Here is a 21,457-nt window from a genome sequence, read left to right on the forward strand (position 1 = left end):
TAGTAGATTGAGATGATATGTCCAAGCTGGAAACAAGTCGTAAGACAGAGCATTACTTCCTCCAAGCCCCGGCTGTAGGTTTTCCTTGATGAGGCCACATCAAGGAGTCCAAAGGGCTCAGAACTTTGTAAAGGTAACTTGCTTGTGCTTACTCGTTGCTTGCACTCAGACAAGCTCTCTGCATGGCATTGACAGTACAGCATAAGAAGTCATGGGCATCTTCCTCCCTGCCAAGCTGAAAATGTTCTCCTATGACTAAGAAACAGGAAGTTAGTAGTTGTCTCCTACAGGAAGGGAAGAAAACCTGTCAAAGAACCTGAAATCACATACATCTGAAAGCCCTGAGAACAGCCAAAGGCAGGATGGCACTGACTGAACGCAGGACCTTGTTAACATGAACTTCCATGATGCACATCATGCAGAAGCCTTGTTGGCGACCTGAGGAGGGAGGGAGAGAAGGTCCTCTGGTTAGCAAAATATCCCTAGTGGTGGAATACTCCTCTTCTTCCACTCCCACTCCAGTGCAATATGCCACTCCTCCCAGTGTTTCAACAAGCACGGGACGTTTTAGTGCATAGAAAATGTTCTTCAGAGGAATGCTAAACTGAGGTTTTAACTTGCAGGAATAGAGACCCAGAGCTAGAAAGATGTGCCTTCATGAAGAATAAGACAGCTGGATAGGACAGGTGGCTCCTGAGTGTACAAAGAACACAAGTTCTGGGGCTGACAAAGGGCTGCTTTTCTCCTAAATCAAATTTCAGGTTCTGGGAATCCTTGGGATTTGATGAACAGATTCACAGGGAGATGTCCCTAAGAGTACTCACAGGCCTGGCTGTGCTCCCGGGAGAGCAGATAGTTGGCCAGTGGCGGGGTGTATGTCAGGCATTGCAGGACAGCATTAAGGAAGCATGTGTTGCCCACATTGAGGAGTCCTGCTCCAGCACTCTGTCTTTGCTGCCAGACCATGCAAATCTTCTCTGGGGGAAAGAGGATCCTTTGTGGCAGAGTCATTCCCTCGGCAATGACTGCAGGGAAATTCCATTTGAAAAGAGATGAAATGAGGCACAAAGGCATATTTAAACAGTGAGGTCTCTACAGGAGCACTCAGGACCATCTGCTTCAACTGCCAACCCAACAACATCAGGGGAAGCTTAAACAGTGCCATTTAAATTTACTGTTTTGGAAAAATCCATTCCCCTGTTTACGTTGCTGAGAGTCCAACAAACCCACAATCTGGTTTCTGGGCCGCAGGCTACCTTCCTTTCTCAGTAGAGTTCTAGACTGGGTTATCAGTGAAGCCATCCCTTTTCCTGATTGTAACTTGTTGAAAACAAGGAAATACTGAGCACAGAAGGTAACCCAAAGGATGGCAGACCTCTCTACGAGCAATGGCAGCTTTCAAAGTCTTGTACCTAGTGTCAGAGGAGCGACAAAAGGTGTTTTCCTGGGTCTAATTGTAAACACGGGGGTCAGTTTGACTGCTCTCAGGAAACATCCCAGAGATCACTCTAGGTTGGGAGCACATCATTCTGGGATTTGACCCCCAGCCATGTCAGTTGTCTGTGGCAGTTCACAAAGTCCAAACCTGCTGGTGAAGCTATTACTCACAGGAGTCGTTCCCTGCTGTGGCCATTGCCTCTCTCAGGAAGAGAGTGCAATGCTTTAGATGACCAAGGATGTCTTTGTCTCCAGAAAGAGAAGAGCACCAATCCCGTCACCTAGTTGCAAAGAAATTACTGTAGCTCACCGAAAGTATCAAAACTCTAAATAAACGCAGAACGGCATCCCCCACCAAGTCTTTCAGTGGTGCTCGTAACTGCTGCTGAGCTGCAGCTCACGCCCTTATGATCAGGCGCGGGGCACCAACTCACAGCGGGTTCAAAGGCCCTTTTGAAATGCTCCCATGTACGTTACCTTCTCTGAAGAGGCCCTGCTGCTCTCCTGACACTGCTTCAGCAACAGAGCCCTCTGGCTTTCCCACCTCCTAGGAGTGACCGTCTTTCAGCCACTACTTTAACTGCTGCCTTTGCTGCTCTCCTTTTTCTGCCTCCCTCCCTCCCACAGCAATCAAGGTGGGCTGAGCCCATCCCCTCAGACTACAGTCACCTCCCTGCTTACCTATCCTAGGCTATGGAAAAAAAACCAAGAATCAGCAAACTGGAATTCTAGCCTAGGTCATACCTGGCCAGCCTATAAAAGTTGTAACAGCTCAGCCTACAGCTAGGAAGGTATAAATCAGCCTATACTTTTATCCCATATACCCTGCTCTATGATCTGGGCCAAAAGTCAAAGCATTACCTTTGAAAGAGGAGGAAAGTTGAGGAGAAATGGTCAGTCAACAATAAACCATCCAAAAAAGGCAGGCACACAAGTAGCAAAGGAAGGAGCTGAGTTATCCCGAAGGCCAACTCTGTCCAACTGATTTTCGTTGGCGCGCTCCTCAGGATACCGGATGGGTGCCACATCTCTACCCCTTTGTGACATGGGGTCACATGGAACCCCACGGAACCACATGGAACCACATGGTTCTTGGGCACAGGAACCCACATGGCACGTCCACCAGGTGGAAGCCACTGGACCTCCCCCCGTGCTGGTGGCAAAGGGCTCGTCATCCTCTGACAGAGCTCCCACACCTTCCCTGAGCCACACGGCCTGAGGAGTAAAAGCCTGCTCAGGGCTGTAACTGAGCCAGGTCACAGCTTTTCTGGCCCCCAAGACGCTGAGGGTTTCACTGCCACTCCTATCAGGGAGACTCTTAGCAAAGCACCTGGACTCTTATGGGTTCATTTCCAATTAATTTCATCTGCCCCCAGGGTACAACCATGGGCTGACCCTGAACTGGGACTGCCAAAGGAACCCTTCAGAGGCTGCGCTGGGAGGACCTTGGCTGGCTGCTGGCCCCCGCCCAGCTGCTGTCTTGTCCTCAAGCTCTGAAAACGTTCCTGGATGGCTTTTTAGCAGCTTCCCATTTACTCCTGCCGCTAGGGTTGGTTAGGTTTTGATCAGCCGCAGCTTTAGCCAGACTCCCACTCTGGATGGTGAGGGCACGCGCGTGTTAGGCGGAGCTATCCCCTGCACGTCCGGCGCCGAAATAAACAAATACCGGCTTAATAGCACCTGTGGCTGTTGAGTTTTACTACTGTTGCCTTTTCCTGGCATCAATGGATAGAGACAGTTTTGTCCCTGCTGCACTTGGCCTATGTTGTTTTGGGTTTGTTGGAAATCATAAAACTTTTCTAATTTTTTTAGTGTTCCTAATTAACTTTTTGATTAGTTGTTTTTAACACACATCATAGGCGGTGCGTTCAGCCTTAAATCAACTTTAGCCAGCATGGAGTAAAAACTGTCATAAGCTCCTTTGGGAGAACACAGCCTGGGAAAAGTACTAAAACTGTAAGTTTTGTTGAAGTTAACCCTGTTATGCTTCAGTGGAGAAAGCCTGTCAGAGAAAGATGTCCTGTTGAAGGAGGAGATCTGGAACACAAGATTTATGGACTACAAGGACCTTCTGCAGAAACCAGCAGCTAAAGAAGAAGACTAACAAAGGCTCAGCATTTGTGTCAGAAAATCCCTCGGGGAGGGAAAATATACAAAAAAGATTAAAGATATGAAGTTATTACAGTAGAAAGTGAGAAATTAATAACCAATCCCACATAGAATACTAATTAATGAAAGGGAGTGAGTGATGTAATTTGGAAGCAATGAACATTAATTTCTTTGTTTGCCAAATCTGTATAAATAGGTGAAAAGCGATGTCTTGCTGTCAGTACGGAGGCAGGATTTTTGTCAGCCACATGCACACGCAGGGCTGCAAATAAAAGTAATCCCTTGCTTTCTAACAGTAAAAAGCCAATTTGTTAGAGGGTCCTATTTATCCCGACAGTTTCAGAGGTGTTTAGCAACAGGCAGTCCTCTGGACACCTGGTGGAACCTCTGCTCAGCAGGCAGATAGTGTTTCTCATGCGCCAAGGATGCAGCTGGTTGTTATTTAACAACACTTGACCTGGCTGCTTTGGCCCCTGCCTGGAATGGGGCATCAAGTTTTACTCAGTTCTTCTCAGGACAGGTGGTTTCACTCCTGCCCAGCTCAGCACAGTTCATATGGCTCCTGCTCCACTCCGAGGTGTTTCTTCTTTTAGACTTGGGGCATCCAGCTCGGGCATGACTTTGCTTGGATGGCTTTTTTCATCACGTCTTGCAGCAGCTGGTTTTATCCCTGTCATCCTTGGGGAGGCTCCTTGTATCCCTTACCCAGACAAAGGATCTGCATTTACTCCTGCATTACACCTCTCAGGTGACCTTTTTATGCCCCTGTCCTAACCTGATGTCCAGGTCCTGTATTACCGTCCCCCCAGCAGCACTTCAGGAGCTCTCTGATGAAGACAATCAACAATGGCACTCGTGAACAGTGCCTCTGCTCCTGCCTCCTGCTCATATGGGGGCATTTTAGGACATAAACAGCTGTGCTCTGTGACCAAGCTGGTCCTACATGAGTCCCCTTTGCCCTCATCGTCAGTCCCTGAAGGTCCAGTGCGCCAGGAAGACCCCTTCTCCCCCTCCCTATCAGCCTTCTCATTTCCAGGCCCCAGGCCGACTCCTTTCCTCCTCACAGGCCTTGCAGGTCACAGGCACCTGCCTGCCAGGCTGGGATGGCCTCACAGCAGCACAGGGCAGCACAGCAGCACACAGAGCCCCATCTTAATACCAAACAGACTCTTCTCCCCTGAAAGGGCCACTCCTGTTCTGTTAACGGGTTTCAAGTCTAGATTAAGATTGTTATATTGACATGACAAACCAAGGATTAGGATGTGCCCTGGCCTGCAGAGTGATCAGGTCCAGGTGATCAGGCATCCTAAGCTGAGCTGTGCTGTACAGTTCGGTGCTAAAGGGCTTACAAAATCTTGCTATGCTGGTGCTGCTTATAGAAATCTTGTGCTACTCAAATCATGGTATTCTGGGCTATAGTGATCATACCATGATGTTAAAAAAAATGAAGCTTTAATTGTAACTATGACTCAGTGCCGTCATCATTCTGCCAAGGATATCCTGATGAACCCGTCTGTCACCGCAGTGTCAGGTGATAGCCCTGACCAAAAGGGGACAGGGGGAGGTGCAGAACAACTGTCCATAAGTGTCCCTTGGCTCAGGGGATATGCAGGGCAGCAGGGTTGCGTGCTGGTCCCCTTTCCTCCTTTCCCCTTCCAGGTGACACTGGCCAAGGCCCCAGCACCTGCTGCCACAAGCTGTACACAGCTCCCCTGATGTTCAAGGTCTGACAAGCTTAATAAAACAGCTCCCACCAGAGGTTTGGTCTGATCCCCCTGATCGGAGGGGAAACCGTGTCTATGGGGGAGGAAGGCATGCTTTCTGCACCTCCTTTTTGTACCTCATCAAAACCACTTCAAGATTTGGACAAAAATCAAAGGATAAGCGACCAAGAAGGCTCCTGATAGCCTTAAACAAAGCAGATGTTGGATCCTGATTGCTCCCTTTGGGTTAGAATAGTCCCATTCCCTGTCAGAAAACTGCCTGAAGCCAGACACAGTCCCATGGAGAGCTCAGCCCTGCACTTGGCCACTGGAGCTGTTCTACAGCTGACGCCGCCTGACAGGGTGGCAACAGAGCCCCTCTGCTCCCTGTAGCTCAAAGCTAGTGGGCTCTGGGCACAAAGGGGTGAGGCCAGGAATGGGCGGGGGAATCCAGAGCAAGGGGCTACGGGGATCGTGTCGCTACTCTGAAGGGGACCTTCCATGGGCAGTCAACGGTATTTATTTCGGAGCGGGCCGTAGGGGTGCGTGGGGAGAGCTCTCGACTCTGCAGTTCCTCACGTGTCTGACAGGGCGTCTTGGGAGGCACTGCAGTTCCCCCAGCTGCTCCAGATCCATAGCACTGAGATTTCCTTCTTTCCTTCCCTTCTTCCCTCCCCAGGGTCTCCTGTGGTGTTCTTCTGGCATTGGGTGTAGCAGGAGCCACCCCCAGGGCTCTGCATGGGGCAGGCTGGGTTGTGGCAGTCTAAAAATGTGTAATTAATAAGGAAATTGTAGATTTTGCATATAAGTTGTTGTATTGTATTGTACTGTGCGTATGTTCTGTCCTTTCATTGGTTGATACTTGACGCAGTACCGTATAGGGTTATGTTCAGCCCCTATCTCCTATGATTGGTTGTAATTTGCATGCTCCGCCTAAACCCCATCTTCTGTTCCAGTGCCTTCCTTACCCACGTTATTTAAGGCTGGAGCCATTTTGCGCAGTGCTTTTTGTGCCCTTTTGTTCCTCCCTTTAAGCCGTTCAGTTGCCCCGCTACTTTTATAACAAAATCGCCTTACCAGCTGCACCCAGAAAAGTTGGGGAGGTCTTTATTCAAGCGCTGACCTCCGCACTGGGTGGTACCTGCTACTCCTCAGGTGATTGGACAGAGCCATTCGTTGGTGTGAGTTTGGCATTCCCCACCCAAAGTGCTACAGGAGTGCCAAGCTATTCTGAGGAATGGGGAGTTGTTACGAAGACTTGACCGGAGCCCTGCTTAGAGGGGCTGGGAGAGGTCCAGCAGCATGGAGTGAGCCTGGCCAGTGCAGAGGGGCCCCGAGCAGGAGATGAAATCTCTTGCAGAGAGGCGCCACTTGCCACAACAGCAAACGGGGAAATCTTCCTCTCCCTTCAGGTCAGAGGTAGAAGTGGATGTGATCAGTGGTGTTCAATCCCCCTGCAATGGGGAGGTGGAGATCCAAACAACCTATAAACAGACTGGCTCGAGCAAGGAAAGGCTGGGATGCTGCGACAATTATTGTGGCATGGTACTAAGGCAGGCCTGGTAAATCCAGATCAGATGCTCTGGCACCTCTGTTAGGAGGCAAAGTCATCCCAAGGGCTGGAGGCTTCTGCCCAGATGATGTCAGGAGGGGCTGCACTCACTGGTGTCTCTGAAGGTGTGAATCTCTCTGTGATTCTCCTGGTCCTTGTGCCATTTCCCAAACAACATGGGCAGGAGGAGGGCTTTGCTGTCACTTGTGGGAGAAACCTGCCTCTGGCTTTAGAGTGTTTTGAGAAAGTCCAGCTCAGACCTGCTTCATTTTCTAATGAGGGAAGTTGTCTTCCTCCATAGGCTGAAAAGGCCAGGAGCAAGTTACCATGTGTGTACATTCACATACTTTCCTTTTGCTGTGCAGAGGGGCTTTGGTCCCGTGGAAATGCATGGGGCAGAGGACAGGGGACCTTGGGATCAGGTGGCAATCTTGGCTACTGGAATGTTTCAGGATTCTTGTCTGCAAGCTGCAGTTGAGTGCGTCGTATCACTACTGAACCAGAGATGCTCCCCTGCCGCTCCCATCAAGTGGACTTGCTTTTGGGGGTCTTGTATTTCTTTCTTATTGTCTTTCACGAATCCAGGGAAGAATGTGTGCGATTTTCTGGTTCTTCCCCTCACCTAATCCCCTAGCTGCTTTTTGGAAGGCCTCTTGCAGAAGCTGATCCTGAAGCAGTGCTTTCAGGGTTACCCAGGGACTCTGAGAAACTGGAGGGGGAGAGATCACAGATTCAGTGCTGCTTGTGGTCAGGGACTAACGGAATGGCAAGCAGCTGGCTCACTGGAGAGAGATATCCCATTTCTAGCTAAATGAAGCTAAATCTCTTATCCACCAACTTCTGATTCAAGTCCAGGCAGTTCTGTCTAGACTGGCCAATGGGGCTGATGATGCCTGAGACCAAATCTTCCTTCCTGGGGCATTTCAAAAGAGCCAGCCATACTGAAATCAGGAGCTTTTCTACATGTGCTTGATGAGCTCAGCTGCCTCAACATCTGTAAGTTTTCTTTTTTCAGACCCCATTGACGATGTGCATGGTGACCTCCTGGGATCCCATGGCAAAATGAACCTTCTTTGCCCCTGCGAGTGTAGCATCTTCCCCTTGCACTCCCTTCCTGGAGCAGTAGGTGCTGGCACAGCAGCCCTTCATCTCCAAGGAGTCCCCAGGGTTGTGAGGGGGGATGAAGCTAGGTGGACAGCAGATCGCAGTCAGAGGCCATGGAACAGGTTGGACATGAGCTTGGGGAGACCAAGTGAAGTTCATCCCATAGTAAAAGCCTCTATGGCCCATGAGGAGACAGCGAATCTCCCTCTGGAGAGCCTAGGTCAGGAATATACCCGCATCCATCATCGTAACGTCTCTCCATCTTGTTTGCAGACAAACCTCCTGTTAAATCTGCCAGAGCTTCCAAGCTGACTGCAGGCAGCAGTTGTAGAGCCCACGGCACCAGCTCCTAGGTCAGCAAGGAGTGCCTTTCAGATGCTGTCTCTCTCCCTTGCTTTGTGCTGCCCCAGTCTTTCTGATCTGCCTCATCCTTGACTTCTCCACCCTGCTCCCTGCCATTGCTTGAGAAGGAGTTATCTGCAATGCCTTTGGGCACCGGGAGCCCAGAGACTGAAGCTTTCCAGCAAGAGTCCCAGGCCTGTACAGCAGCTGTGAATTTCCCTTGTAAGAGCACTGTCATCTTTCAGCCCAGTGTTTACTTAGCCCCATTGTCTCTGTTGTACAATGTGGCTGCTTCAGAGAGCCCCTGTGGTCCTTCCACCTCTCTCTGCCTGGCCTGGCTGTCCTCAGGGCATCTTGCCAAGCTCTCATGTGGTGCTGCTGACCCCTGGGCTGGTGTCATATATCTTTTCTAGAAGATGATTTTTTTCAGCCAACGCCCTGTGGAGGACAGCAAAGCTGCAGAGATGAGCCCACATGTCAGGAGAGAGCCTGGCTGTCCCAAGAGCTGGTGCTGATGGGGGCCAAAAGTGCCCCTGGTCTCACGCCATCCCAGTCAGCAGTGGGCTATCAGGATTGAACTGTGAAGTTTGTTAACTCCTCGGCAGCACCCCTGTGGGGTGGGGAAGACAGGGCAGGGGAGTGGCTGGATGGTGAGAGAAGGGCTTCCAGGTGTTCTGGAGGAGATGTAGCAAAGCCATGGGGGCCATGTGCTGCTGCAGCCCAGCCTTCCTGGGTGCACTTCAGGAAAAGTGTTCTAAGAAAGCCCTTCCCTCAAAGCAATGGCCTTGGGTTTTCTGGCTGCTTTTCCCAGAGGAAGCAGCATGTCAGCAAAGGAATCAAAGCTCAGGGGATTTCCAGTGAGAAGGACACTGGGAGGAGTTGGGTATGTATTCTTCCATCCCATAAAATGAGAGAAAATGGGCCGGAGTGAGAGGTGAGGGATTTCCAAAGTCTGCTCATCTCTGATGTCTCCCCTCCCTGGCATGGAGGGATCCAGTGCCTCCGGTGCAGACCCGAAAGCTGTGCTGCACATCCTGAAGGTGATTGTCCTGCTTCTGGTCAGGACAGTGTTAATTTGGGCAGTATCCAGGAGGGGGCACAGCCAGGACATAGAGGTTATTCCTCATTTTGTCAAGGATGGGGGAAGGGGTCTCTTCCAGGTTGCGTGCGTGGTGGCAAAGTTGGGCACCAACTGGTGAGCAATCACGTGTGAGTCATTTGCCTCCCTTGTACACTCTGTTATTAGGATTGTTTCTGTTACTGTTCTGTTGCTGTACTGTTTTCTTATTTCATTGCCGTTTCCAGTAAGTTGTTCTTATCTCAGCTTGCGATCTTTACCTTTTGTGCCTCCAATTGTCCCGTCCAGCCTGCCTCAGGATGGAGGGGGAGTGGGAAGGAAAGGAGGAGTGGGAAGTGAGCGAGTGGCGCACGATTTGCATGGTTTCAGTGAGAACACTAAATTATGGAACACCCGTCTTAAACACATCATCGTGGCTGGGCTTCTCGAACGAAGATTTCAGAAGGCTCTATCCACATTTGTTACAAGCACGCTGGTGGCTTAGGAGGCCAATGCGAGAGAGACATATCCGATTGCAAAAGGCACAGCAGAAAGACTCCCTAGGTGGTATATTCTGCAAGACATGATTCTTTCTGCCTTGTCTTTTCTCCTCGAGAGTGATTCTGCGTGCGTTCTCAAAGGAAACAGCAGCGTTAGAGATGGTGTGTCTCCAGGCCTCCCGATTTGAGGCCAGAGTAGACCAGTTCTGTTGATTGATATGGCCGAGGCTGAGATGTTTGTAGCTATAATTGTCTACAACGTGGAATAAATAATTCTGATTACAGTATTTTAGTATTTCTTATTTTATTATTTTCATAATATTTCTTATAACATTACTATCTATTGCTGAATATATATAACATGTAATAATGTATTATAAAGTATTACTTCTCTCTATATTTCTATATTATATTTCTATATATATTTCTATATTTCTATATATACTTCTCTCTATATATATTCTATATTTCCATATATATGTCTATATTTCTAATAATATTTCTATATTATTATAACTCTCATCTTCTTAGCTAAATCATTCACTCATGTCTGAGAAGGCGTGTCGAAAACAAGGATGCCTTGGCTAATAAACGCAGTGCTAGTCTTCCGTTCTGCTTGAGCCAGGGCCATAATCCAACGCCATCATTGCCAGAGTGCCCTGAATGCTTGTCTGACGTGAATCTCTGGGGCATGGAAACCCTCCTCTTCTTCTCTGAAGGGCGGTAGTCTGTGCACTGCACAATCTCTACTTACTATTTGTTTTCTTAGCTTTAATATAATTGCTTCAACACTGCTTCCAAATACTGCACTATGTTTCTAGCTATAATTATCTACAACGTGGAATAAATAACTCTGCTTAAAGTATTTTAGTATTTACTATTTTATTATTTTAATAATATTTATTATACTATTACTATCTATTGCTGAAGATATATAACATGTAATAATGTATTGTAAAATATTACTTCTATATTATATTTCTAGATATATTTCTATATTTCTATATATATTCTATATTTCTATATCTATTTCTATATTTCTATATTATATTTCTGTATATATTTCTATATTTCTATATATATTTCTATATATATATTCTATATTTCTATATATATTTCTATATATATATTCTATATTTCTATATATATTTCTATATTTCTAATGATATTTCTATATTATTGTAACTATCATCTACTTAGCTAAATCATTCACTCATGTCTGAGAAGGCGTGTCGAAAACAAGGATGCCTTGGCTAATAAACGCAGTGCTAGTCTTCCGTTCTGCTTGAGCCAGGGCCATAATCCAACGCCATCATTGCCAGAGTGCCCTGAATGCTTGTCTGACGTGAATCTCTGGGGCGTGGAAAGCCTCCTCTTCTTCTCTGAAGGGCGGTAGTCTGTGTGCTGCCCAAACTGGCTGTGGCAATCACAGCCCCGCCATGTTGATCTTCTCTGCTCTCTCTGCCTCTGTCGGGTTTGCTCCCGAGCAGCCCGGAGCATGAGAGCCTGCTTGGAGCTGGCTTTGGAGGGCCCTGGAACTGCAGTATTCACTAAGACTTGGTCACAACGTGGAGGACTTGTTCTCTCCCTCTTTCTCTTCCGCAGTGAGCGGTCACAGTCTGTGTTCTGCACAAACCGGCTGCCAAGGTTGTAAGTTCCCCGCACAGATCTGCTTGGCTCCCTCTGCCTCAGCAAGGTTTGCTCCTGAGCAGCCCTGGGAGCGGGAGCCCACCGGCAGATCCTCTTGGAAGGCCTTGCAGCTGTGCTATCCCTAGGACCACGGTCACGACTTGGAGGACCAGTTCTTCTCTCTGAAGCGTCATCATAGTCTGTGGTGTCCCCAGAGCAGCTGCGGAGATCCCTGCCCCACAGAGGGAATCTGCTCCGGGACCGCTCCCTGCCAGTGTCCTTCATGCCCTGCCAAGAGAGCTGTGGAGAGTTCCTGCCCTTTTCTCCTGAAAGGATCAGAGCAGTGGGGAACCCCTACAAGTTCTGGGACAGGACAGTTTGGGGCCTCCAAGAGGCTCTTTTGGAGGGCTACTAAGACCAAAAGGCCAGAGGCGCACAAAAGGGATGGATCCAGGTGGGATGCTTTGAGAGGGAGCAGCGTTGTGGCTGGGAAGAAAGGTGCGGTGTGTGAGGGGCAAAAGAGAAATGCTGAGATCCCAGAAAGAAATCCACTCTTCCTCTGATGCCCTGACCCATGACCCCAAAGTTACCTTAGTCCTACCAGTCAGAGCCTGTGGTCCAACAGAGCCCGCCTGCTTGCTGCTGGCCACACACTGACTGAGGAAGGAAGGGGCATGTGATGGTGCCAGTGAGGAAGAAGCCCTTTCTCCAATTCTCAGATCAGAGCATCTGGAGAAAAACAAAAGAGTGATCTCAGTTTAGAGCTGTTGTTGCAACCTCCTCTGGGGTTCAGTCATTTTCTCAGAGAGGCTTCTATGACAGAGAGAAGACTTAACCAAGGACACTAATGGGAAACTCAGCTAGGGTCTTCCCACCAAGTTTGCCTCTGTCCCAACAAAAACCTCATCTCTATACCTCCCACAGCCTCCATTTCCTAAATTCACAGACTTGTTTGGGTTGCAAGGGACCTTTAACTTTATCTTGTTCCACCCCGCTGTGGTGGGCAGGAACACCCTCCACTATTCCAAGGTTTCTCCAAGCCCTGTCCAACCTGGCCTTGAACACTTCCAGGGATGGGGCCCCCACAGATGCTGTGGCAACCTGTGCCAGTGTCTCAGCACCCTTACAGCAAAGAATTCCTTCCCAATATCTAATGTAAACCTGCCCTCTGTTAGCTGAAAACTGATAGCCTTCATCCTGTCACTACATTCCCTGACAAATGGTGCCTCCCCATCTTTCCTGGAGGTCCTCTTTAAGTCCTCTTATCTACAAGAGTCAACATCAGAGACCAGGCAAGTAGCAGATTCCATCCGGGCCGCAGCCTGAAGCCCAGTAAAGGACAGACACGGAGTAGTTCAGATTTGACAGCACTGAATGATGCAGGTAGTAATTTCATTTGATGAGAAAAACACTCCGGAAGGTGAGAAGCACAACTGCAAATGAGGCAAAGGAAATGTATTCTGAACATATTTGAATCCTGGTTATTACCTGGCATAGAACAGCAGGTAGGCTTGCTGCCTGAGAACTGTGTCAATGGAACACAGCTGCACAGATTCATCGTCCATCCGGTACCACAATCCATTGCTGGCCTGTAAAAAAAAGGCAAGGATCTCTCCATGGTTTCTCTCCAAAAACACAGGTAGGAAACTGCCAAACCGAGAGCATGTCAAAACAAATGCAGTCCAGCCACTAAGGAGGCCTTCTGCCCCAAAACTTTGGCTGTCAGTAACACTGACAGGAAAGTTTATCTTCCCCAGCACACATTTTTCCCCATTGGGAAGGAAGTTGCTCTGTTACCTTTGTGTAGCAGAAATAGTGTCCTCCATGACAGCTGACACCACTGTGCACCAGGACAGCATATAAGGAGTAGAGGAGTGCTTCTCCATCTGCCTGAGACATGTATGGGCGAAGATCCAAGTACTCCGGATACCCTACAACCTATGGAGAGACCAAGAGGGCTCAGAAATGACCCTGGTCTGTGACATGAAATAGCCTACCAAGTGCAGGGGCCAGTCCAGGGGTATCAATACATCTCTGGGGCTCATGAGCACTTGGTTTTCCATAAAGCAACATAACATCGTTTGGGTGGCAGGAAACCCTTCTCAGTCAAAGCAGCCCTATCAGAGCACAGTGCTTGCCTGTCTTCCCACAGGAACTTTCCACTCCCCAGAAGGGACCCCAAAAAACCCAACACAAGCAGCTTGTGACAAGCATACTGCTTTAGGAAATCTGCTTCTTGAAGAGAAAGCTGCACACCAATAGTGTACACACCTTGCTGATCTTGCCACCAGTGAAGCAGTCAAACCTCTTCAGACACACAGTGAGAACCTTGGGTGCACAGTGGACAGTGAACCTCTTAGTGGCGGCAACATTCTTCTCACACCTTGAAACCAAGCACAGAGCACAGCGCTGAAATGCACCCTATCTTCCACCAAGGCAGTCAGACAACCTTTCTTGTCTCCTGCATCCTTATGCTATTTTAAGGCAATTCGGTGCCATATTTCAAACAAACAAACAAACAAACAAACCAACAAACAAAGAAAAAACCCCAACCCCCTCCCCCAAAAAACCAGACAAACAAAACTGTGTCTCATCAGTGTGCAGTAAACTTCCAGGAGAAGATGACTTCTGCTCAATGACTTGTAGCCCCCTCACACAGAGTCTCGTGTTAATATGTTGTTAGTAATCATCTTACTTGCTACATTTAAAGCAGTTTTCCCCATCCAGGTGCTCCGGTGTTACAAAGTCCTCCAGAGCTGCAGTGAGGGATGAGGCTGCCTGGAGAATTGAGAAATCGGTGCACTGAGCTACAGCAAATGCCCTGGCCCAAACATTTTCCAGGAGCTGACAAGAAAACCCCTGTAGCTGATGCTGAGGAGACCCGCCATGAATCTGCAAGCTGTATCCAGAAGGAGCCAGAAAGAGAGTGTGGTGCTGAACATTTCCCCTGTCCCAGAGGTTCTCAGGGGCAATCAAGAGCTCCCTCTCTGTATCACCTGCCATTGAGCTACTGATGTTATGTAGGGTCATCAGTAGTGAAAACAATCCAACCCATCAGCCTGGAAGCCAGACGGGTGTTGAAGGAGGGCAAAGGAAAGAAGGATGAGGATATTTCAAGGGTGCAGAGCGCATAATGGGTGCTTGTCCAGCTTCAAGCCAGCACCTACAGAGAGACCAGTGCCATGGCCTCTGCAGGAGGACAACATCCCTTCCCCTTCCCATCCACGACCAAGACCTCTTGTGCTCACAGTATATGCTTTCAGGACAAATGTGTTGACTCTGAAAAGCCTTGCCATGTCTTGAAGCACAACTGCAAAACCTCTTACTTTGATATCCAAGGGGACATCCAGGAAGGCCTCATAGGAATCAGAAATGGCTTTGCAGCTGAAGCAGATGACTGGAAGGAAAAATCAAAATGCCCAGCAATGGTGAGCTGAACAATGGTACTGCTTTGTGCTCATTGTACCTGTCCTGCTAGTCCCAGGGGCAGCTGTTGGGCACAGGCAGACAGAAGGGCACAGGCAGTGCCAAGGAGAGCAGCTGTTGTAGAAACATACCTCTGGATCTCAGAAAGCCTCCAAATATTTGATGGACAATGGTAGTAGATTGAGATGATATGTCCAAGCTGGAAACAAGTCGTAAGACAGAGCATTACTTCCTCCAAGCCCCGGCTGTAGGTTTTCCTTGATGAGGCCACATCAAGGAGTCCAAAGGGCTCAGAACTTTGTAAAGGTAACTTGCTTGTGCTTACTCGTTGCTTGCACTCAGACAAGCTCTCTGCATGGCATTGACAGTACAGCATAAGAAGTCATGGGCATCTTCCTCCCTGCCAAGCTGAAAATGTTCTCCTATGACTAAGAAACAGGAAGTTAGTAGTTGTCTCCTACAGGAAGGGAAGAAAACCTGTCAAAGAACCTGAAATCACATACATCTGAAAGCCCTGAGAACAGCCCAAGGCAGGATGGCACTGACTGAACGCAGGACCTTGTTAACATGCGCTTCCATGATGCACATCATGCAGAAGCCTTGTTGGCGACCTGAGGAGGGAGGGAGAGAAGGTCCTCTGGTTAGCAAAATATCCCTAGTGGTGGAATACTCCTCTTCTTCCACTCCCACTCCAGTGCAATATGCCACTCCTCCCAGTGTTTCAACAAGCACGGGACATTTTAGTGCATAGAAAATGTTCTTCAGAGGAATGCTAAACTGAGGTTTTAACTTGCAGGAATAGAGACCCAGAGCTAGAAAGATGTGCCTTCATGAAGAATAAGACAGCTGGACAGGACAGGTGGCTCCTGAGTGTACAAAGAACACAAGTTCTGGGGCTGACAAAGGGCTGCTTTTCTCCTAAATCAAATTTCTGGGAATCCTTGGGATTTGATGAACAGATTCACAGGGAGATGTCCCTAAGAGTACTCACAGGCCTGGCTGTGCTCCCGGGAGAGCAGATAGTTGGCCAGCGGCGGGGTGTATGTCAGGCATTGCAGGACAGCATTAAGGAAGCATGTGTTGCCCACATTGAGGAGTCCTGCTCCAGCACTCTGTCTTTGCTGCCAGACCATGCAAATCTTCTCGGGGGGAAAGAGGATCCTTTGTGGCGGAGTCATTCCCTCGGCAATGACTGCAGGGAAATTCCATTTGGAAAGAGATGAAATGAGACACAAAGGCATATTTAAACAGTGAGGTCTCTACAGGAGCACTCAGGACCATCTGCTTCAACTGCCAACCCAACAACATCAGGGGAAGCTTAAACAGTGCCATTTAAATTTACTGTTTTGGAAAAATCCATTCCCCTGTTTACGTTGCTGAGAGTCCAACAAACCCACAATCTGATTTCTGGGCCGCAGGCTACCTTCCTTTCTCAGTAGAGTTCTAGACTGGATTATCAGTGAAGCCATCCCTTTTCCTGATTGTCACTTGTTGAAAACAAGTAAATACTGAGCACGGAAGGTAACCCAAAGGATGGCAGACCTCTCTACGAGCAATGGCAGCTTTCAAAGTCTTGTACCTAGTGTCAGAGGAGCGACAAAAGGTGTTTTCCTGGGTCTAATTGTAAACACGGGGGTCAGTTTGACTGCTCTCAGGAAACATCCCAGAGATCACTCTAGGTTGTGAGCACATCATTCTGGGATTTGACCCCCAGCCATGTCAGTTGTCTGTGGCAGTTCACAAAGTCCAAACCTGCTGGTGAAGCTATTACTCACAGGAGTCGTTCCCTGCTGTGGCCATTGCCTCTCTCAGGAAGAGAGTGCAATGCTTTAGATGACCAAGGATGTCTTTCTCTCCAGAAAGAGAACAGCACCAATCCCGTCACCTAGTTGCAAAGAAATTACTGTAGCTCACCGAAAGTATCAAAACTCTAAATAAACGCAGAACGGCATCCCCCACCAAGTCTTTCAGTGGTGCTCGTAACTGCTGCTGAGCTGCAGCTCACGCCCTTATGATCAGGCGCGGGGCACCAACTCCCAGCGGGTTCAAAGGCCCTTTTGAAATGCTCCAATGTACGTTACCTTCTCTGAAGAGGCCCTGCTGCTCTCCTGACACTGCTTCAGCAACAGAGCCCTCTGGCTTTCCCACCTCCTAGGAGTGACCGTCTTTCAGCCACTACTTTAACTGCTGCCTTTGCTGCTCTCCTTTTTCTGCCTCCCTCCCTCCCACAGCAATCAAGGTGGGCTGAGCCCATCCCCTCAGACTGCAGTCACCTCCCTGCTGACCTATCCTAGGCTATGGAAAAAAACCCAAGAATCAGCAAACTGGAATTCTAGCCTAGGTCATACCTGGCCAGCCTCTAAAAGTTGTAACAGCTCAGCCTACAGCTAGGAAGGTATAAATCAGCCTATACTTTTATCCCATATACCCTGCTCTATGATCTGGGCCAAAAGTCAAAGCATTACCTTTGAAAGAGGAGGAAAGTTGAGGAGAAATGGTCAGTAAACAATAAACCATCCAAAAAAGGCAGGCACACAAGTAGCAAAGGAAGGAGCTGAGTTATCCCGAAGGCCAACTCTGTCCAACTGATTTTCATTGGCGCGCTCCTCAGGATACCGGATGGGTGCCACATCTCTGCCCCTTTGTGACATGGGGTCACATGGAACCCCATGGAACCACATGGAACCACATGGTTCTTGGGCACAGGAACCCACATGGCACGTCCGCCAGGTGGAAGCCACTGCACCTCCCCCCGTGCTGGTGGCAAAGGGCTCGTCATCCTCTGACAGAGCTCCCACACCTTCCCTGAGCCACACGGCCTGAGGAGTAAAAGCCTGCTCAGGGCTGTAACTGAGCCAAGTCACAGCTTTTCTGGCCCCCAAGACGCTGAGGGTTTCACTGCCACTTCTATCAGGGAGACTCTTAGCAAAGCACCTGGACTCTTATGGGTTCATTTCCAATTAATTTCATCTGCCCCCAGGGTACACCCATGGGCTGACCCTGAACTGGGACTGCCAAAGGAACCCTTCAGAGGCTGCGCTGGGAGGACCTTGGCTGGCTGCTGGCCCCCGCCCAGCTGCTGTCTTGTCCTCAAGCTCTGAAAACGTTCCTGGATGGCTTTTTAGCAGCTTCACATTTACTCCTGCCGCTAGGGTTGGTTAGGTTTTGATCAGCCGCAGCTTTAGCCAGACTCCCACTCTGGATGGTGAGGGCACGCGCGTGTTAGGCGGAGCTATCCCCTGCACGTCCCGCGCCGAAATAAACAAATACCGGCTTAATAGCACCTGTGGCTGTTGAGTTTTACTACTGTTGCCTTTTCCTGGCATCAATGGATAGAGACAGTTCTGTCCCTGCTGCACTTGGCCTATGTTGTTTTGGGCTTGTTGGAAATCATAAAACTTTTCTAATTTTTTAGTGTTCCTAATTAACTTTTGATTAGTTGTTTTTAACACACATCATAGGCGGTGCGTTCAGCCTTAAATCAACTTTAGCCAGCATGGAGTAAAAATTGTCATAAGCTCCTTTGGGAGAACACAGCCTGGGAAAAGTCCTAAAACTGTAAGTTTTGTTGAAGTTAACCCTGTTATGCTTCAGTGGAGAAAGCCTGTCAGAGAAAGATGTCCTGTTGAAGGAGGAGATCTGGAACACAAGATTTATGGACTACAAGGACCTTCTGCAGAAACCAGCAGCTAAAGAAGAAGACTAACAAAGGCTCAGCATTTGTGTCAGAAAATCCCTAGGGGAGGGAAAATATACAAAAAAGATTAAAGATATGAAGTTATTACAGTAGAAAGGGAGAAATTAATAACCAATCCCACATAGAATACTAATTAATGAAAGGCAGTGAGTGATGTAATTTGGAAGCAATGAACATTAATTCCTTTGTTTGCCAAATCTGTATAAATAGGTGAAAAGCCATGTCTTGCTGTCAGTACGGAGGCAGGATTTTTGTCAGCCACATGCACACGCAGGGCTGCAAATAAAAGTAATCCCTTGCTTTCTAACAGTAAAAAGCCAATTTGTTAGAGGGTCCTATTTATCCCGACAGTTTCAGAGGTGTTTAGCAACAGGCAGTCCTCTGGACACCTGGTGTAACCTCTGCTCAGCAGGCAGATAGTGTTTCTCATGCGCCAAGGATGCAGCTGGTTGTTATTTAACAACACTTGACCTGGCTGGTTTGGCCCCTGCCTGGAATGGGGCATCAAGTTTTACTCAGTTCTTCTCAGGACAGGTGGTTTCACTCCTGCCCAGCTCAGCACAGTTCATATGGCTCCTGCTCCACTCCGAGGTGTTTCTTCTTTTAGACTTGGGGCATCCAGCTCGGGCATTACTTTGCTTGCCCTCACCATCCAAGTGGGAGTCTGGCTAAAGCTGCGGCTGATCAAAACCTAACCAACCCTAGTGGCAGGAGTAAATGGGAAGCTGCTAAAAAGCCATCCCGGAACGTTTTCAGAGCTTGAGGACAAGACAGCAGCTGGGCGGGGGCCAGCAGCCAGCCAAGGTCCTCCCAGCGCAGCCTCTGAAGGGTTCCTTTGGCAGTCCCAGTTCAGGGTCAGCCCATGGTTGTACCCTGGGGGCAGATGAAATTAATTGGAAATGAACCCATAAGAGTCCAGGTGCTTTGCTAAGATTCTCACTGATAGGAGTGGCAGTGAAACCCTCAGCGTCTTGGGGGCCAGAAAAGCTGTGACCTGGCTCCGTTACAGCCCTGAGCAGGCTTTTACTCCTCAGGCCGTGTGGCTCAGGGAAGGTGTGGGAGCTCTGTCAGAGGATGACGAGCCCTTTGCCACCAGCACGGGGGGAGGTCCAGTGGCTTCCACCTGGCGGACTTGCCATGTGGGTTCCTGTGCCCAAGAACCATGTGGTTCCATGTGGTTCCATGTGGTTCCATGTGACCCCATGTCACAAAGGGGCAGAGATGTGGCACCCATCCGGTATCCTGAGGAGCGCGCCAACGAAAATCAGTTGGACAGAGTTGGCCTTCGGGATAACTCAGCTCCTTCCTTTGCTACTTGTGTGCCTGCCTTTTTTGGATGGTTTATTGTTTACTGACCATTTCTCCTCAACTTTCCTCCTCTTTCAAAGGTAATGCTTTGACTTTTGGCCCAGATCATAGAGCAGGGTATATGGGATAAAAGTATAGGCTGATTTATACCTTCCTAGCTGTAGGCTGAGCTGTTACAACTTTTAGAGGCTGGCCAGGTATGACCTAGGCTAGAATTCCAGTTTGCTGATTCTTGGTTTTTTTTCCATAGCCTAGGATAGGTAAGCAGGGAGGTGACTGTAGTCTGAGGGGATGGGCTCAGCCCACCTTGATTGCTGTGGGAGGGAGGGAGGCAGAAAAAGGAGAGCAGCAAAGGCAGCAGTTAAAGTAGTGGCTGAAAGACGGTCACTCCTAGGAGGTGGGAAAGCCAGAGGGCTCTGTTGCTGAAGCAGTGTCAGGAGAGCAGCAGGGCCTCTTCAGAGAAGGTAACGTCCATTGGAGCATTTCAAAAGGGCCTTTGAACCCGCTGTGAGTTGGTGCCCTGCGACTGATCATAAGGGCGTGAGCTGCGGCTCAGCAGCAGTTACGAGCACCACTGAAAGACTTGGTGGGGGATGCCGTTCTGCGTTTATTTAGAGTTTTGATACTTTCAGTGAGCTACAGTAATTTCTTTGCAACTAGGTGACGGGATTGGTGCTGTTCTCTTTCTGGAGAGAAAGACATCCTTGGTCATCTAAAGCATTGCACTCTCTTCCTGAGAGAGGCAATGGCCACAGCAGGGAACGACTCCTGTGAGTAATAGCTTCACCAGCAGGTTTGGACTTTGTGAACTGCCACAGGCAACTGACATGGCTGGTGGTCAAATCCCAGAATGATGTGCTCACAACCTAGAGTGATCTCTGGGATGTTTCCTGAGAGCAGTCAAACTGACCCCCGTGTTTACAATTAGACCCAGGAAAACACCTTTTGTCGCTCCTCTGACACTAGGTACAAGACTTTGAAAGCTGCCATTGCTCGTAGAGAGGTCTGCCATCCTTTGGGTTACCTTCCGTGCTCAGTATTTACTTGTTTTCAACAAGTGACAATCAGGAAAAGGGATGGCTTCACTGATAATCCAGTCTAGAACTCTACTGAGAAAGGAAGGTAGCCTGCGGCCCAGAAATCAGATTGTGGGTTTGTTGGACTCTCAGCAACGTAAACAGGGGAATGGATTTTTCCAAAACAGTAAATTTAAATGGCACTGTTTAAGCTTCCCCTGATGTTGTTGGGTTGGCAGTTGAAGCAGATGGTCCTGAGTGCTCCTGTAGAGACCTCACTGTTTAAATATGCCTTTGTGCCTCATTTCATCTCTTTTCAAATGGAATTTCCCTGCAGTCATTGCCGAGGGAATGACTCCGCCACAAAGGATCCTCTTTCCCCCCGAGAAGATTTGCATGGTCTGGCAGCAAAGACAGAGTGCTGGAGCAGGACTCCTCAATGTGGGCAACACCTGCTTCCTTAATGCTGTCCTGCAATGCCTGACATACACCCCGCCGCTGGCCAACTATCTGCTCTCCCGGGAGCACAGCCAGGCCTGTGAGTACTCTTAGGGACATCTCCCTGTGAATCTGTTCA

At 48.8% G+C, this 21,457-nt stretch overlaps 2 long non-coding RNA genes and 1 pseudogene across 2 annotated transcripts; 1 reads left to right on the forward strand and 2 right to left on the reverse strand.

Moving 5' to 3' along the window:
* The window catches only part of LOC135404804 (zinc finger protein 850-like), a 133,009-nt pseudogene that overhangs the window by 64,619 nt on the left and 46,933 nt on the right, over nucleotides 1–21,457 (forward strand).
* On the reverse strand, nucleotides 12,040–13,282 carry LOC135406507 (uncharacterized). The gene is made up of 3 exons (XR_010426304.1): nucleotides 13,231–13,282; nucleotides 12,922–13,022; nucleotides 12,040–12,162 (listed from the first exon to the last, which is right to left on the reverse strand). It is a non-coding gene; the product is annotated as an uncharacterized LOC135406507 (long non-coding RNA).
* LOC135405829 (uncharacterized) lies at nucleotides 15,389–17,444 on the reverse strand. The gene is made up of 4 exons (XR_010426032.1): nucleotides 17,325–17,444; nucleotides 16,635–16,744; nucleotides 15,851–16,051; nucleotides 15,389–15,470 (listed from the first exon to the last, which is right to left on the reverse strand). It is a non-coding gene; the product is annotated as an uncharacterized LOC135405829 (long non-coding RNA).

This window comes from Pseudopipra pipra, chromosome W (genome assembly GCF_036250125.1).
Source record: "Pseudopipra pipra isolate bDixPip1 chromosome W, bDixPip1.hap1, whole genome shotgun sequence".
NCBI lineage: Eukaryota > Metazoa > Chordata > Aves > Passeriformes > Pipridae > Pseudopipra > Pseudopipra pipra.